We start from the raw sequence: 18,109 nt of genomic DNA on the forward strand, positions 1-18,109 counted from the left end.
CCATACTCATGATAATGAGGAATATCAACTTGGGGAGAGCATCTAGCTTCATGTCACACAATGGTTCCTCCGATTAGAGAACTAGGAGGATGTTCCTTCTTGGAAACTTCTCTTCCAACAATTTTAAAATTGGATGCAAAGCAAGATTGTTGGGTAGAGGAACCACATTAAATAATGTTAGCAGAAATGAAGATACTAGTAACAAGTTCAATCAAGCAACTCAAAACTCAATCTATGAGATGAGATAGACTCACATATTGATTTAGGGGCCTCCATACACTATATGGCAAACTTCCTTTCACTTAGGCTACTCTACCATCCTACTCTTGTAGCTCTCTTCACATAAACACACTCCTATTGTAAATGCATGCAAGCTGTGAGAAAGCTCAAGAAGCAATGCAATAGCTTCACAATAACTCATTCTTTGCTATTGTAATCTAGAAGGATGCAAACAAGCTTCAATGGCCTTCAATTGGCATGAATTCCATTCACCTCCTCTCAATACACTATTTGTTTGATCTCCCTACCACACATTGTTGTGAGCAAGATGTATCATAGTAGTAAAGAGAGAGCACTCAAGGAGTAGAGTAGTGTCTCACACTCTCATGCTAACCACATAGCTCTATGCACATAATAGGCTCACTCTTTTGCTCAATCTCAATCTATGGATGTAGAAAGCACACACACACACACATAGACAAAGAGAGGTAGGCTCAAGTTGGCACACGTAAGATCTACCTTTTCATTAGTCCTTTCAAACTTTGTAAACAAAACAATACCTAGCTCTCGACCAAGTCATTTATGGGATTCCATAGGATTTCATAATTTGTATGGGAGAGGTGGTGTTGTTTACAAGATTCAGAAACCAATCATTAAAGTTTCAAAATGGTTATCAACTAATGATTATCAAAAATGGTCCTTTGGTTGATATCTTGTGTCATTTTTCTTAGCCATCACTTCAAATCCCTTGTCCTTAATGCTTCATTTCCTTCATCTTTTGTCTCATGTGTGTTGAGATGGTAACATTACCCTCCTTGTTGTATGCTGTTGGTCCATCATCACCCATTGAAAAGCTTGGAAGGGAGAGGTGTTGTTTGCTTCTTAACTAGATGCGAGTGGAGCAAGCAAAGGGTAGCATGCCCTTGGTGTGCCCTGGATAGTGAGTTAGGATGGGCTAGGGGGCTATCGACAAAGCATGCTAACCAAGCCATCATCAACCTAAATACCCATGTTTTCTTCTTATGTTTTTTCGCTTTTTTCATCTCCTTTTCATTTTTGTCTTTTTTTCTCCATTGTAATTTACAAAGGTAATTACAAGGCTTATCATGACAAGGAATGAGGATAAGGTGAAGGGGGGAACCCTTGTATCACGACCTTCTTTTCCAATAAATTCTTGTATCGAGACGTAGATCAAATTGTGAGAATTAGAAGAATGAACTAGATTTACCGTAATAGTGGACATGGTGGCATAATAAGCCCACCATCCACATTGGTATACCCTTGGGAAAGACTTGATTATACCTCTACACTTTTTTCCCTAAAGGCACATAGCACTAGGGTACTATCAAATGTATGTGTCTGTGCTTTCACAAGCTCAAGCACCAAATTTGACAAGATTCTTATTTTTTCAAGCACTTCACCTGATTAGGAAATAGTTACCTCCCACATAGCCAACATAACCCTCACACTTATCAATCTATTCATCCTTCTCTCTCATCCTTCTCCCAAACCATATGAAAGAAAGAACTAATGAATCAACAAGGGTGTAGTAAACTCATCGCCTTACCTTCTTCTTAATGCCAATAAAAGTAAAGGCTCAATGGGAGCTCAAAGATCTGTGTGGTAGTACTCAATTGGTATTCTCTACTCCGTAGTTATATTGAAATGTGGAGCTTCACATGAATTAGCATCCACTAACACCTTGGTGATGTGGCATAACTTTACTCTCTGGTGCATTAGGTGACTGACATGAAGGATATGCCAATGATTCTATAGCTAGACTACACCACGTAGTCCACTCTTGGTTATGGCATATTTATTGTATAAGCTCAGATATTCTTAATGGGTTTCCACTTAGTAATTGTATATACATATGTTCTAGTACTTCCATATTGGTCTTTCATAGTGTTGTAGACTAAGTTCTTTTGTGTGGAAGAAGAAGAATAAGAGTTTAGCCCTACATCTTTATGTGCTCAAGTTTCCATTGTGTGTATATACTCTTGGTTGCTCCATGTATCTCCCCTTTTATTTATTTATATGGTATCAAAGCTATCCAACACTTATATGAAGCTCAATTAAGGTTAAGGTGAAGGCAACGAAGCATGAAAGTAAGCAAGCATCAATGGATAAGAAGCTCTACTATTTTACTCTTGGATTAAAGGGAGAGCATATCCATCAATGACTATGCATTAAAGATTAAGAACATTGTGGAAGCTCTTGGATCAATCAATATAGCAGTTGATGATGATGATGTCATGCGAGCATATTAGATAGACTTGGAGACAAGTACAAGAGTGTCATCACTTTGAAAATGCTCCCTTGAGTATACAAGATAGTAAAACAAGCTACTTAGCTTATGTGTTTTGTGTACCACACATGTATAAGAATCTTATTTCTATTAGTCAAATTTTGAAACATGAATTGTAGGTTTGGTTCACATTTTATGCTTGCTATATAGCAAAGCATGGAAATGGTTGCAATTCGATTACAAAAGGTAAGCATACTAGCATATTGTTTACTCTTAATGCATGTCTGCTTGAAATGGATGTTGCTATGTTTGCACAGGGTTTAGATCTTGTGGTGGCTAACATTGAAATTTCGGCATAAGCGGATTAGTCATATAAATGTGTGGTGTTTGAAAAATATATAGTCAAAACATATTATGGGTGGCTTACCAAACTTTAAAGTTCATGGGATGCATAAAGTATGAGTAGCATGTCAATTTGGAAAGCAAGCATGGCATGCATTTTTAGATGAAAAGCATGTATGTGAGAAGCCCCTCGAGTTTATACATTTTTGTGTGTGGGGTACTACAAATACTATAACTATGAGTGGTTGCAACTATTGTGTCTCCTTCATTAATGATCATTCTTGAAAAGTATGGGCTTATTTTATATGTGAGAAAGTAAGGTATTCACTCACTTTAAAAGATTTAAAGCTTTGGTTGAGAAGGACACGGTTACATATATTGAAGACCTAATGTCAGATGCAAGGGGAGAATACTTCTCCAATGAGGTTTCTAAAATTTTTGTAGAAAAATGGTATTCAGAGGCAGTTTACATATAGATACACTTTGCAACAAAATGGAGTTGTTGAGCGGAAAAACAAGCATATGGTAAAGACAACTCGAGCATTGCTATCTAAAAGAGACTTGCCTCATTACTATAAGATTGAAACAATTACTATTGTTATATATGTTATGAACATGACACCTACTATACACATTATGAACAAGACACCTATGGTTGCTATACATGGTGTAATAGTTGAGGAAATTTATATTGATGAAAAGCCAAATTTGTCCCATTTGAAAGTATTTGGATGTATTACTTATGTACATATTCCTAATGAGTTGTGTAGCTAATTGGATTCCAAAGTAAAAAATTGTGTTTCTTTGGATTTTCTCTTGAGAAGAAGGGATATGGATGCTATAGACCTATTATAGGTGATTGAGAGCTATTAGGAATGTTATCTTGTTGAAATGAGTAGTTGGTATACCAATGACTAGGATATAGTTGGGACTAAAATGCATGAGAGTGTGGTTGTGCAAAAAACAAGTCAACTCATCACTGGACCACATGAGTCTCCTAGTTATGGGTTTATTGATAGACCTTGGAATAGTAGATTATGGTCACAGGTCACTCTACCAAATACATCACATGTATTAAGGAAAGATAAGGAGAAGGCTAGGGATTCACATGTTATGATTTATGTATCATTAGGTTTCTTTTATGTTGATGTGGACTTAGATGGTTTTGAGCAAGGCTTAGATGAACAGTTTGGGATTCCATCTATGAAGACACAGTGTGTGAGGAAGACACAAGATGACATAAGGCACCTAGTAGTGATCCGAGTCCATGTAGGTCAACCAAAATAAGAAATTCCATGAAATGATTGATGTGTAGCATATCACTTTGTATACATGTCTAAGGTTGTGTAGGATGTAAAGCTCACTAGAATGCAAGTGGGTAATGAGGATTGTGATAGTGCTATTATGGATAAAGAAATGGCAAAAAAGGCAAATGACACATGGGATTTGGTGCCTTTACCATAAGGCAAAAAAGCTATTGACTGCGAATGGGTTTACAAGGTGAAGCATAAGTCCAATGGATTAGATGAGCACTATAAGGCAAGGATGGTTGCCAAAGGATATTTACATACTGATGATATTGATTATGAGGAGACTTTTGTTCCAATGGTTAAAATGGCTACTCTAAGGGTTGTCATAGCAATGGCTGTGAAAGGGTTGGATTATGCATTATATGGATTTTTAAAATGCTTTTTTGCATGGGAAGTTGCAACAAGAAGTTTATGTTGAGTAGCCATCATGACATGCCTTAGGTACCTACTAGGTTAGTTTATGCAACTTCCATGGAAGCCACATTTGGATGTAATGTGATTGTCAAGTCACAACCACACTCAATAGTGGGACATGCATGGAGCTCCTATTGTTTCAGGAATTTGACCATCCAACACAGACCAACTCTCACCTAGTTTTCACCTCTCTCCTCATGAATATTGACTACCGTCACAAACAATAACAATAACCAATAGTACCAAAATATAGTAGACATACCTCAAACTCACTTGTTATTATAGTCTCTTGTAAGCCAAAGGGTATCTCATGATTGTTCAACAAGCTCTCAATCTAGGCACATAGCCCACCACTAGCCTTGAGTTGTCAGGATCAGGATGCAGAGACAAGGAAATAGTAGAGAATTGCTAAGCACTTCAGGCCACACCCCTCACACTCTCTCATAATTCCTCTCTTAGTAGCACACCAAGGCTCAAAGTAGTAGACATAACTTGGAGATAGAAAGCTCACAAGAAGTTGATACGTAGTCGAATAGCCCATTCTGTTAACTTTCCTCCTTTTATACATTCTTTTGAGGGTTTCCACCCTTTTTTGGTCTCTTGTGTATGTGGCTTATTATGGCCCTATAATGGATTTTTCCAATACAAATGTGTAGAAGCTAAGTGACACTCTACTCAATAGAAAATATTACAAGTTTCATGGGAGTGAGCTTGACTCTTGTCTTTAACCACTTATATTATCTAGCTTACATAAACATACACTAATATGGAAAAAAAGCTTAATTCTCCTTTTGTTGGGCACTCCCTTGCCTCTCTACTTGCTTCTGACGAGGTTGACATTATCCCACTTCTAGATGAGTGCTAGTCCCATGGCGCTTCTTTGAGGAAGGCATGCTGTGGTATATTGATGGTGGGTGAAATTATGACTATTGTTAAAGAAGTCTAGACAAAGGAGAGATTTTTGTTGCTATCGAGGAACTCAGATGGGTCTAGTCGTGGATTCAAAGCTTCATCATTGATTCCTTCTAATAGAGTATCACAATTTAAAAGTTCAGCCCACTCCTTTGAAGGAGTCATCTTATTGAGGGTGGTTCCCATGTTTTCTCTATTGATAGTTGATGGCTTTCACTTGATGATGGAGAGGTGCTACCCAAAATCCCATATCCTTTAATTTATTATCATTATACCCTATGTGGAAAAGATAGCAATACCTTCTTCATAGGCTCATAGGTCATTGTTAACCCTTAGACGAACAAGGTGGAAAATCATCTAAATCCGAAGACAAGGCCAAGGCAAAAGTGAAACGGAAGACAAAGGCATGCCAATAAAAATATGGAAACATAAGAAGTGCATAAAAGTCATAAATCAAGGAGAAAGGCACACAAGAAAAAGTGCAAGTCAATACTTTTGTAAAAGAGCACGTCATGATTTATTTTAAGAACTCCGAGCTCTCACCCGTGCAAATTGTAAAGGTAGATGGATGGTAGGAAGGAAGCTAGGAAGATAGGAGGACAATGGGAAAAAGGGCAGCCATGTAAAAAAGGGGATAAGGGGATGACCGCCCAAAAGGGATTTAGGGCTTTGTATATAAAGTTGAAAAGTGAATGAGAAGCTCATTCTTGTGTGTGGCCAAAAGTAGCTCTCTTCTTCTTCGTACTTGCTTGAGCTTGTGCTTGAGAGAGGGAGTGTGAGAGTGTGAGGGAGCGAGTGTGTAAGGGTGAGGGACCGTGGTGGAGAAGCTTTCTATCTTCTCCTCTCTTCTTCTCTTCTATTCTCTTCTCTTATCTTGCTCGCGGCAATGGAGCTTGGAGCATAGAGCTTGAGGATTGAGCTTGCTTGAAGCTTGCACTTGGATCATGGAGCTACCGGAGTGCTCAAGAGAGGAGGCAACTTGATCGGGCATGGAGGTAAGCTCACTACACTTGTAGAGAGAGATAGTGCATCGACTATGTGAGAGGTAGCCATTAGTGCTCGGCTTGGAATGCTTGAACAATAAGCGATCCATGGGTCTTGATGGTTGAGCTTGAGCCCGCCTCTACATTTTGGTTCCATTGCCGAGACCAACGGATTCAAGCCTTGAGTATTTGTGTGCTTCAAATTGAGCAAGCATTGAAGTAGGGTTTTCCCCGAACCGGTGCTTGAGGTAGATAGATAGAAAGTGAGGGAGTTTGAAAAGGTATTTGATCTCCTTAGCAAGTAGATTTTTGGTTTTTTGGATTTGGGAAAGCATGTTGGAGTAGTGTAGGTATTTGTTTTGTGATTTGGATGCATTAGGGTAGGAAAAAACAAAGAAAAAAATAGGCATTAAGGTTTCTGCTGTCATAATAGTGCAAGAGGGTTTGATTTGTTTGCCAATTTTTTTAAAAGAGTTTATTTACTATTCCAAGAATACACAATCCTTCATTAGGGTCTATTCTTATATTTTGGAAGTTTGTGTGACCCATCATGACCAAAATCGTCAGAATCAAGTGATTTTCATCATCCCTAGAAACTCATCTACAAGAATCGAACACTGTTACCAGAGTCCGATTCCCAAAATCAGACACAGATGATCTGATTCTCAGAATTGGACAGTCTGATTTTCGGACTAGGACCAATCCATCCTGTCCGATTGAACATAACTTGTTAGATTTCGAAAATCAGACACCGCATAATCGGATGTCTCATTCCCAGAATCGGATGCACGAAAATTAGACACACAAGAATCAAACACAAAAATCAGACCATCCAAAATCGAACCATCCATAATCGGACCATCTAGAATTGAACACTCCAAAATCAGACACTTGCCAAATCGGACGTCTGATTCCTAGAATCAGACGCACAAAAATTGGACACACGAAAATCGGACCAACCCATAATCAGACCACTAGGACTCAAACCATTCGATCGGCAGATTGGACCAACCCAAAATCGGATGTCCGATTTTGATAATCAGTCAAACAGAAAACTGTCAAAATTGGACAGGTGAATATAATATAGATTTGACACATCTAAGCTCTGAAACTGACCCAGAGACTGTATAGAGCTGAAAGCACATCATAGATTTATCACCGAGCTGAAATGTAGAGCAAGTAGTTCAAAACAGTCCTTTAAATCACGCATAGTGTTTAGCATAATAGCCTTGTGGTCCAGGGGGGACTACCTGCCTGGACCCCCGCAGAGGGGGCTCTACCCTCTCGGCACCTCCCCCAAGTTGGCTGGAGAGAGAACGCACGCTGTCGTGATGTTATGAGGACACAATGTGAAAAAGTATGGAATGCATCATCATCCAACTTCTTTATTGATCTAGAGAGTCAATGTGATCTGAGCCATTAGTACTAGTGTGAGTTGCACTAGATTTTTGGATAATTTTAATCTATTTTTTATATTTTCTATTGTAAAAATCCAAAAAAGTTAGAAAAAGCTTCTAGATTAGGATGGCATGCAAAAAGCTAGTTGCTTTTTCAGCCAGTTAGGAGATTTTTCATAAAAAAGATAGATTGACGAAATCGCGCGAGTCGCGATCGTTATAAACAGGCTAAAAACTATAGATTGAATTGAAAGAAGAAGAAGGAGTGATCTGGGAGATCTGTGACCAGGTATCCTATAGTTTTACCCCCCTTTCAAAGCCAACGGAGCCATCAGATTTGGGTTCCGGGCAGCAGAGAAAGAGCTGATTTTTTTAAAATCCATGTTTTTGGTCTACGAAGGAGCTCCAGGAGAACTAATGCCTGGAGATTGCTTCTGAGTAGTGCGAAGATTCTGGGTTCTTTCAATACATATTGATTCAATTCATTGTGATTTGTTTTTGTAGTGTTTACCACTTGGTTATTCTCTATCTTCTCTTTCATCTCCTATCTCTACTTCCTTCTACTTCTGATCCCTGGTGGATTCGACCTTTCGACAAAAACCCCTCCGACATTGGTGAACCCGACGTGAAAGGTCGTCACAGAAGAAGGAAAGATAAGTTGGTGCAAAATATGAATATGCTTATGCAGGTACAACAACAACAACAGGTGATGCAAGCTCAAACAGAAAGTGTTGTGATGAATGCTTTGCAAGCAGTTGAGCATGAGGTGAAGTTATTCAATGGCAGGAATGTATCTGCATATGTACATACCTATGCTCAGAAGATGGAATTCTTTGGAGTGGCTCAATCTGCATGGAGCCGGTATTTTGTATGTGTTACTGTTCATGAACTGAAAGCACGGATTACTGAATTATTCTTGCAGGATGTAGACTGGGTAGCCTTCAAGAAGACACTCAGGGAAGAATTTTACATTGAGAACACCAGTTTGATTACACGCAAGACTTTTCAGGAGTGGGCTATACAACCCAATAAGGGTCTTGTGGCTACGAAATTGTTAAGAGAATTTGAAAGTCGATTTGAGCAGTTGGATCTTGCAAAACAGCAAGCTCTTGCAAGCTTGATGATTTGGTGGAGGATCAGACTATAGAGACAGGTTTGAAAACAGAGTGGAGACATGCCAAGGAAGTTGTTACTACGCTTGTGAAGAAGCATAGAAGAAGAGAAAGATTTCATGTCTCTAGCTTGCCCACTGTTACGGGCAAGACAGTTGATGTATCCAGTAAGCCACCTACTTCTGTGGCTAACCCTATGGCTGTACTTGCTATTGTTCCCTCTGTCAAGGAAGATGTCTTGGATAAATTGGTCAAAGGGATGCGGGATCTTCAATTGAAGATTGCAAAATTGGATGAAAAAGGACAAGAGGAAAGGGGACGGGCAGTAGCCCCTAAACTTGGAAAAAGATGTATGTGGTGTGATAGTTTGCAGCATGAGAGAAAGGATTGTGCTGCCTATCAGGAGGCCTTGGCATGACAGCTCATCTTTTGGAAAGATGGCAAGATCCATGCACAAGAAATGGGATTGCCTCTTGCTTTGAATTTTGGAAAGGGAGGTATGCAGAAGTTGTTGGAAGACTTGGCTATCTGAAATGCTTATGCGGCGGTATATGCTTCTACTTTTGGTTTACAGTTGGATAGAATGCATGGCCAAGTGATGGTTGGTTCAAAGGCTGAAATATGGACACATGCTTTACATGCAACTGAAAAGAGAAAGGTCACTAATAGTGAAATGTCTCATGCAAGGCAAGACATTCGTGGCGTTGGGAATCACAGTCTAGTATTTTCAGATAATCCATGCAACTCACACTAGTACTAATGGCTCAGATCACATTGACTCTCTAGATCAATAAAGAAGTCGGATGATGATGCATTCCATACTTTTTCACATTGTGTCCTCATAACATCACGACATCCACCCCCTCTAAACCTTCACATCCTCCGGTATGTGCCAAAATCCTAGTTGTCACTAGATTTTGAGTCCTCCTCATCCTCTGCAACCATATCCTTTGCTTCATCTTCCATATCTTACTGGCTAGCCCCTGTATCATGGCCACTATTTTCTTCCAATTCTAGCAACTCATAGGTAGTAGATTCATGCCTTTTGAATAATTTGATTATTTTCCTTGCTATCTGAAGTTTTGTGGCTATCCTATCCAACTCATTTAATGCATAAGTAGCATTATCAAACACCTGTCTTACCATATAGGGTCCAAACCATCTTTTGGAAACTTTACGCATGGCACTATACTGGTTATCTAAACTGCTATCATAAACCAATACCCAATCCCCATCTTATATGGTTATTGGTCTTAGTCTATGTCTTTTGTCAAACCGTTTCTTGTTCTGTATCCTTGTTGCCCTTAACTTTGCAGTTGCTGCCTCTATGTCTTCTGACTTTCTTTCCAACTGTCTAATGTGTAAGGCCAACAACTCCTCTCGATTCAACTCCTCCTCCCAAGGTAACACACTCCATGTGACTGTCATCTCTTCTATCGGCATGATAGATTTTTGACATTACATCAACTCTGCAGGCATATATCCTATAACAGCACTATGAGTTGTTCGGTCGGCCCACAAAGCATAAGGGAGCAATTATGGCCACTCTTTTACCTTCTCTCCACATGCTTTTACCAATGCCTTCACAATAGGTGGATGACCTCTTTCATTTTTGCCATTTCCTTCAGGGTTATAGGCTGAAGTTAAAGCAAGCTTTATCCCCAATTGTGCAAAGAAATCATGAGCTTCATCTGCATCCAACTCACCCCTATCTGCTGTAATTTTTCCCACATAGCCATATCGACAAAAGATCTCTTCTAAGAGAAAAATACATATGGCATTTGTCGTCTTAGTACGTAGAGATCTCCCTTCCACTTGATTAGTCAAGTCTTCATGAGCAAGCACAAGATACCTCATTTGCCAAAGACATGTAGGCATTGTGACCAAATCCACCACCCACTTAAAATGAAGAGACAATGGATATGTGGGTTGCAATCCATCCTAATGTCTCACAGTTGAATACATTTGACATGTCATACATGTTTCCACAAAGTGAGCAACATCCTTATACATATCCTACCACCAATATCTTTCTTTGATCTTTGTAAAAGTACCCCAAACACCTCTATGACCAGCCCACAAGCTTTCATGAAATTCTTGCATTACTTTTACTTGTGAAGCTCTGTCACCCAAAACTCGCAATGGCATACCCTGTTTCTTTTTAGCATGTCTCCATAAATATCCATCTTTTTAAAAAAATCCATAGGCTTTCCTCTTGATCTTCTTAAACTCCTCATCTGCTCATTCATCTCTCTTTGTTAATGTACTGAGATATTGATCAATTCTCAGCCACTCTCCTGCATATTTGTCTTCCAAAAACACTTCTACACAAGATGCAAAACATCTAAAGTGTCTTCTCTTTGTTGTTCAAGCTTTTGTTAATGCTATAGCAACACCTTGCATTGCTAAATTCACTCTTGCAACATCATTTTCAGTCATAAGAAAGTCATCTTCTTCCTCCTCATCCATCATCCCATCTTCATTCTCATAGTGTGCTCGAGATAACATGTCTGCCACTGGGTTATCTCTTCTTGCAATATGCTAAAATTCAGGGTTCAAAGATTTGATGTATGCAATCCACCGGAGCATAGCAATGTCCGGGGTAGCACAACTAGTAATCATACCCAATACTAGCAAACAATCGGTCTCAATGACTACATGAGCACCCATAAAATACTCCTTACCACATTTAAGGGCTGTCACAATTCCCCATAATTCTCTTTCTACCTGTGGATATCTTCTCTATCTTCCAGTCAATACTTTTGCACCAAAGCGAATTGCATATCTTTGCCCTTCCTCATCATCTTGCCCAATTTCCCATCCAATCCCGATTGGGCTTGTATCAACAGTAATAATGATAGGCTTTCCATGTGAATAGTCAGCCTTTCTCAATGTAGGAGCAGATTTTAAGAGTTGCTTCAATCTCTTCATTGCTTTCTGATGCTTCCTTTCCCACTGAAATTTCAGATCTTTCCTTAGAAGCTGATAAAGAGCATCGGCTACATGTGCAAAGTGAGGAATCCATATCAAATAGAACACACATGCACCCAAAAATATGTGCACCTCTGATACATTCATGCATACATCTCGCATTCTATCAATCCCATCTATTTTTGCTGGTGATGGCCTTCGCCCATAAGGCCCACACATATGCCCAACAATCAAAACCTCCTCAACTCCAAAGACAGACTTTTGTCCAGAAAGAGTTAAATGCACCTCTTCTAGACGTGTCAAAATCCTCTCACAATCCACAATATGGTCTGCAACAAACTGTCTACATCCATGAGCATCCATCTCTTCATTCTTTTCATCCACTGGACACCCTTTGATTGGAACATCATCCAAGAAGGGCATAGTCAATTGTGGTATAAAATCCCTGAGTACCCTAATCATAGCATTTGTCATGTGTGCCACTGAGTTTGTTGCACCCTGTGGGAGAGTACACATCCATACTAACCCCAAAGGAATCTTCATGGTTGTGATATCCTTGCTTTCAATTGCAAGCTGAAACTGATCATAACCCGAGTAAAGATCTCACCCAAAGAATAGATCGCTCTACCTGCAAAAGCCTCTGCAAATTCATCAACCATAGGACCTGCACCCACATTTCTTATGGTCACTTTATTGACCGGTTGCATGTCTTGAATAAATCTCAAAGCCCCATTCTTTTTGGGCACAGTAGACCAACGATTTGAATACGGGTCTAAAGAAGGCTCCAAGATCTTCATGCGAATCTTTTCATTTAGCAAATCCATCAGCTTTGGCAAGTAAGCTTTAGGCACTCGAATAGGCCTCAAGTTCCATGGTACATGTGCCACAGTAAATATGGCCATAGGAGAGACAACATTTGGATCCACACAACCTATTTCACTTGGCTGAAATGCAAATGCCTTCCCATGTCTAGCCAACATCCGCATAAAATAGTCTCTCTCAGCAGGCAAGAGAAACCCTTCTACACCAACTTTCAATTCCTATAATGTTTCAGATGTAAACTGATGACCTATATCTTTAGGATCCCGTAAGCTTGGCTGCCTTGACACTTTTTCATACATACCCTCACTCTCTGGTGGAAGTGGCAAAGCAATTGGTTTTACTTTTTTGTCAACTGTCTTGTACTTTGTCTCCACAAGTGCTTCAGCTCATTGTAATCCTTCCTGTTGAGCAAACAATGCTATAACATCATACATATCCAAAGAACATACCAACAACACTCTGTTTTCAGCCTCATTTTTTGCATGTATAGTTGCTGAAATTTCAGCGATAGTGTCAGTAATATTCAGCCCATAAAAGATGCCTGAAATGCCATCATTTTTAGCTAACAACCCCAATGCTCTTAGTTTCTTAATAGCCCGTTTCATAGATATGCGTTCAGCCCTACACATAGCTTCCATAGGCTTAAACCAATATGAACTATTTGCTATAAATTGAGAATGACCACTAGTAAATACATGCTTCATTCCATCAAGAGGCGAGTACACCCTCTGAACAACACTACTGTAGCCCCGCATTACAGCATTGCTTAATGAAAATCCAGGTCTTTGAATTCCCTTGCATTTGGAACCAAAGGAGACTCTCGAAGCGTATCATGATTTCTAAGATGATTAACACAAATAGTAAGAAATTGGACTGCTTTCCTCCCATCTTTGCTTCTAACTCTTGCATAAGTAGAACCATCATCAAGCACCTTTGTTTCCATAGGCACTCCTGTAATATAGGGCTATCCCAAGATCACTGCATATAAGGAATTATCTTGCACAAAGAAGTGTTGTTATTCTTGTACATCACCAATTGTCACTTTTACATTAGGACATGCAGCATAAAGCTCTCTTAAAGAATTATTTGTAGCCCTCATACGCTAACCATGATCAGTGTCCACAAGCCATGCACCATTTTCATACAATTCCCGCTCAATGACATTTATCTCAGACCCAATGTAATTGGATGAGGGACTAAACGTAGGGGAATTAGTTGAAGAGCTAGTCTCTTCAAAAAGAGAGGCAGTTGTACCCTCACAACCTGGCGAGGTTGTCCAACAGGCCGCGGCTATGTCCCATGAGGACACACCAGAAATAGAGAATGTTGAGGCGCGACCAAGCATATCAATGGCTGACCTAGTTCACGGTCTTGAATCTTTAAAGGACACACCTCAATTTCCCAAGAAAAAGAGGAGAAAACAACAAAAACAATGGCAGTTGCAAGTGGTTGTAGACACCAAGAAGGTTGAGACCAAGAGTGCTGAAGAGCCGAGGAATAAAGCATCAAGTCCACCCACGAATGAACCCATTGCCATCTCTCCTAACAGGCTAACAGCGGTGAAAACCTCAGACACATCCATGTATTCTGACAAGTCAAAGCAACCATTACCATCAACGGTTGCTTGCAACACTCAATCCAGCAACAACAAAACTTACATTGACCAATCAAGAGTGGATACAACACTAAAACAACACGTTGACAAAACTATACTAGTCACATTTGAGGAGAACTATGACACAATAGGAGCAAAGCCTTAGGAGAAACATGAAAATCCCGAGGACATAAGCAATCCTAGCATTGACCAATCTTGCTCATCTAGGCTTGATCCCCCAGCTATGTTAAAGCCTAGGAAAACTCCCAGAACCTTGCATGAGATAGCAACCGAGCAAGCCTTCATAGAACATAGAAGTGTCGCAAAGTGTTTGACTAAGTTAGATACTAAACTCAAATTATTTGCACGTGTCCATGTCCTTGCAGACATGGGCACATTTCCTAGGGAGTAGCTTGAGGAATACTTGCCATATCCTCTATCCTGGGAAGAGCAAGAACATCTTAACGAGCACTATGACAAGCTCCTACATGAACACATGCAACTCATCTTTGTCGAGGAGGTCGACGAACTATGCTTAATTGTGACATTCAATGAAGTGCTTTGCCAACCAAACCACTTTGAGATAGAGCAACTAAAGTGACAATTAGAGGGTTGAAGTCAATTTGAAAAACATTGGCTTACACTACAATGACCAAACTTGGAGCCCAGTTTATGACAATCTTGGAGGAGCGATTGGCCAAATGGCGATCTCAAAGAGGCCCAACCTATGTGGCACCAACTTCCTTTCAAGTACTAACTATCGGTCGGGGTATGGACTTAGTTGGAGCTAGCCAAGAGAACTCTCTGACTGATAAAATTCTCACTGAGGAGGAGCTACATGTTGCTAGTAGACTCGGAGAAGGTACCATGCTACTTGATGTTGCAAAATATTTATTGTTATTGAGTAGGCTGCAACGAGTACTAGATGCATGTGCCACACTCTAGTACAATCGTGAGTTCTACAATTTATTTTTATCCTCACGAAGTGACATGGATTTATAAACATGTATATAAATAAACAATGTGTTTTGTGAGTGTGTATGAATAATACCAAAAGAAGCAAAGCTAGCACACACACACAAGCAATGATAATCAAGCACAGGTAATATGCATCGAAGTCAACATTGTGGGATTCACATAAGTGATGTCTTTTTTAGTTGCACCTGTTCATTATGGTCGAAGCATATGACTTGCATGTACTCTCACGAGTTGCCAAGTGAATGCATGACAACATAGGTCTTTGTACAAAAGCATTCAATGTCCAAGTCACCACAAGACCACCAACCCCACAAGAACCATTATGGAGAAAGCGACAGAAATACCAAGAAACAAAGAGTCGTGACGGAAGCCCCATTGGAAGAGAAAATCACCCCTACAAAAAGCACACATTGCATTTGAGCATGGCCCAAAGCATAGTCATTGGCTACTCTCCTTTTCTTAGCCAGACTCTACATTTGGTTCACTGCAATTGCTACCTCGATTGTTCCGATGTCTCATAAGTTACAAAGAGGTTTGCAAAATCTCAAATGTATCTCTTCATCTCAACAATTGTTCCTCTAGCATCGAGGCTAGTAACACAATCATCATTGTAATATCCATTTTTCACAGCCTTTGGATCTCGGCATTTCTTAGTCCAAATGAAAGGTTGATAGCATCAATGTCTTGCATTGGTTATATTTATTTTATCCAAAAAAAAAAGGTTTAAAAATAGAAAAAGAAAAAGAGAGGAATCAACAATAGAGAAAACAAAGAGAAAAGAAAAGAACAGAAAAGAAAGAAAGAAAGAAAAAACAAAACAAAACAAAAGCACTCACGATCATAGCACAACACCTAGTTGTCCTCAAATTAGGTACGTCCAGTGACCTTGGTCGGCTGGCTCTGTCCTTAGTCCCCTAGCCCTTCACACATCCCCCACAATTGTTCAGGGCACATCAAGGGCAGGACATATCTTGGGAGCTTGTGTCACCTATGGTTAGACTTGTCACCTTGAACCATTCACACAATTATTTTTTACACCCCTTCTTAGTACCATTGCAATCAATACTGGTAAGCAAGGCACGCAAGACCATGGAAAGTACTCTGTACTCTTTGAACACTACAAGTAGCCACCAACTACCAAAAGATAAGGCACCAATGAGCTCAATTATGCTACATCGTGTTGACAAAATCACAAATGATGTCTCAAGAAGCCTTCAAGTGTCCTTCTCCTAAACATTGACAATTTTTTCCATCCCATTGATTCAAACATTGCTACGAGGAACCATACATGCAACCTTCTAATTACATAATATCTAAGTATGCACATGCACTCACATAATATCTGCACCACAATCTATACATAGTTTGGGTCCTCGGGTGCAGGACATTACTCTCGGCTACCTATCTCCCAAACTAATCAAACTACGTCTTATGCACAATAACAAGACTAGCACTACCCCTAGGGAGAGACCACATATGAGAGGTTTTCACTTGCAGGTATTGAAGACTCCAATGAAAGCATCATTAGCTTTTCATCAACACTCAACTCTCAATTCTTATCCTTTATTATCATGCAAGCCCTCCAAAGAATCGTCACGCGTAAAATCCCCAAAACACCAATACCTGTGCCAGCGAAGAGTGAACTCCTAACAAAGAACAACCCTATCACCAACTACAACAACCCTATCACCAGCCAATTAGGACAACAAAGTGCCACCAATGACCCTCATTCTCACCACCACCAAAACTCCTCTACGGCAAACCACAACAATCCCTTACACTCACATCTTCGGTGCATGCCAAAGCCTGCTACCTATGACGGCGAGTGCCATGGGACTAGCACTCGTCTAGGAGGGGGGTAATGTTAAAATCCTTAGACAAACAAGGTGGAAAATCATCTAAAGCAGAAGACAAGGCCAAGACAAAAGTTAAATGGAAGACGAAGGCACGCCAAGAAAAATATGGAAACACTAGAAGTGCAGAAAAGTCCTAAATTAAGGAGAAATGCGCACAAGAAAAAGCGTAAGTCAATACTTTTGTAAAAGAGCGCAAGGCGCATCATGATTTATTTTAAGAATGCCTGTGCAAATTGTAAAGGTAGATGGGCAGTAGGAAGGAAGCTAGGAAGATAGGAGGACAATGGGAAAAAGGGCCTAGACCACGGTTAGCCATGTAAAAAAGGGGATGACTGTCCAAAAGGGATTTAGGGCTTTGTATATAAAGCTGAAAAGTGAATGAGAAGCTCATTCTTGTGTGTGGCCAAAAGTAGCTCTCTTCTTCTTCTTCTTCTTCTTATTACTTGCTTGAGCTTGTGCTTGAGAGAGGGAGTGTGAGTGTGAGTGTGAGGGAGTGAGTGTATGAGGGTGAGGGGCCGTGGTGGAGAAGCTCTCCATCTTCTCCTCTCTTCTTCTCTTCTCTTATCTTGCTCGTGGCAATGGAGCTTGGAGCGTAGAGCTACCTGAGTGCTTAGGAGAGAAGGCAACTCGATTGGGCATGGAGGTAAGCTCACTACACTTGTAGAGAGAGATAGTGCGTCGGCTATGTGAGAGGTAGCCATTAGTGCTTGGCTTGGAATGCTTGAACAATAAGTGGTCCATAGGTCTTGGTGGTTGAGCTTGAGCTTGCCTCTACATTCATCAATTTGAATTCTACTTTGCAATCAATCTTTTTCAAGTCTAGAGTGGCCACTCCCAATTGAGCCTTAAGCTCTTCAATTTGGTTTGTCCAAAACATTACTACAATGGTTATTGCCTCATAGTACATTCTTTGCTAAGTAGAGATAATGTCCTTGCATACACGTACGTGCTCTTTGTATTGAATTTCATAATAGGACACTACCCAGATCAG

This window comes from Lygodium microphyllum, chromosome 6 (genome assembly GCF_053477565.2).
Source record: "Lygodium microphyllum isolate KBCC chromosome 6, Lygodium_microphyllum_v1.1.10, whole genome shotgun sequence".
Taxonomy (NCBI): Eukaryota; Viridiplantae; Streptophyta; class Polypodiopsida; order Schizaeales; family Lygodiaceae; genus Lygodium; species Lygodium microphyllum.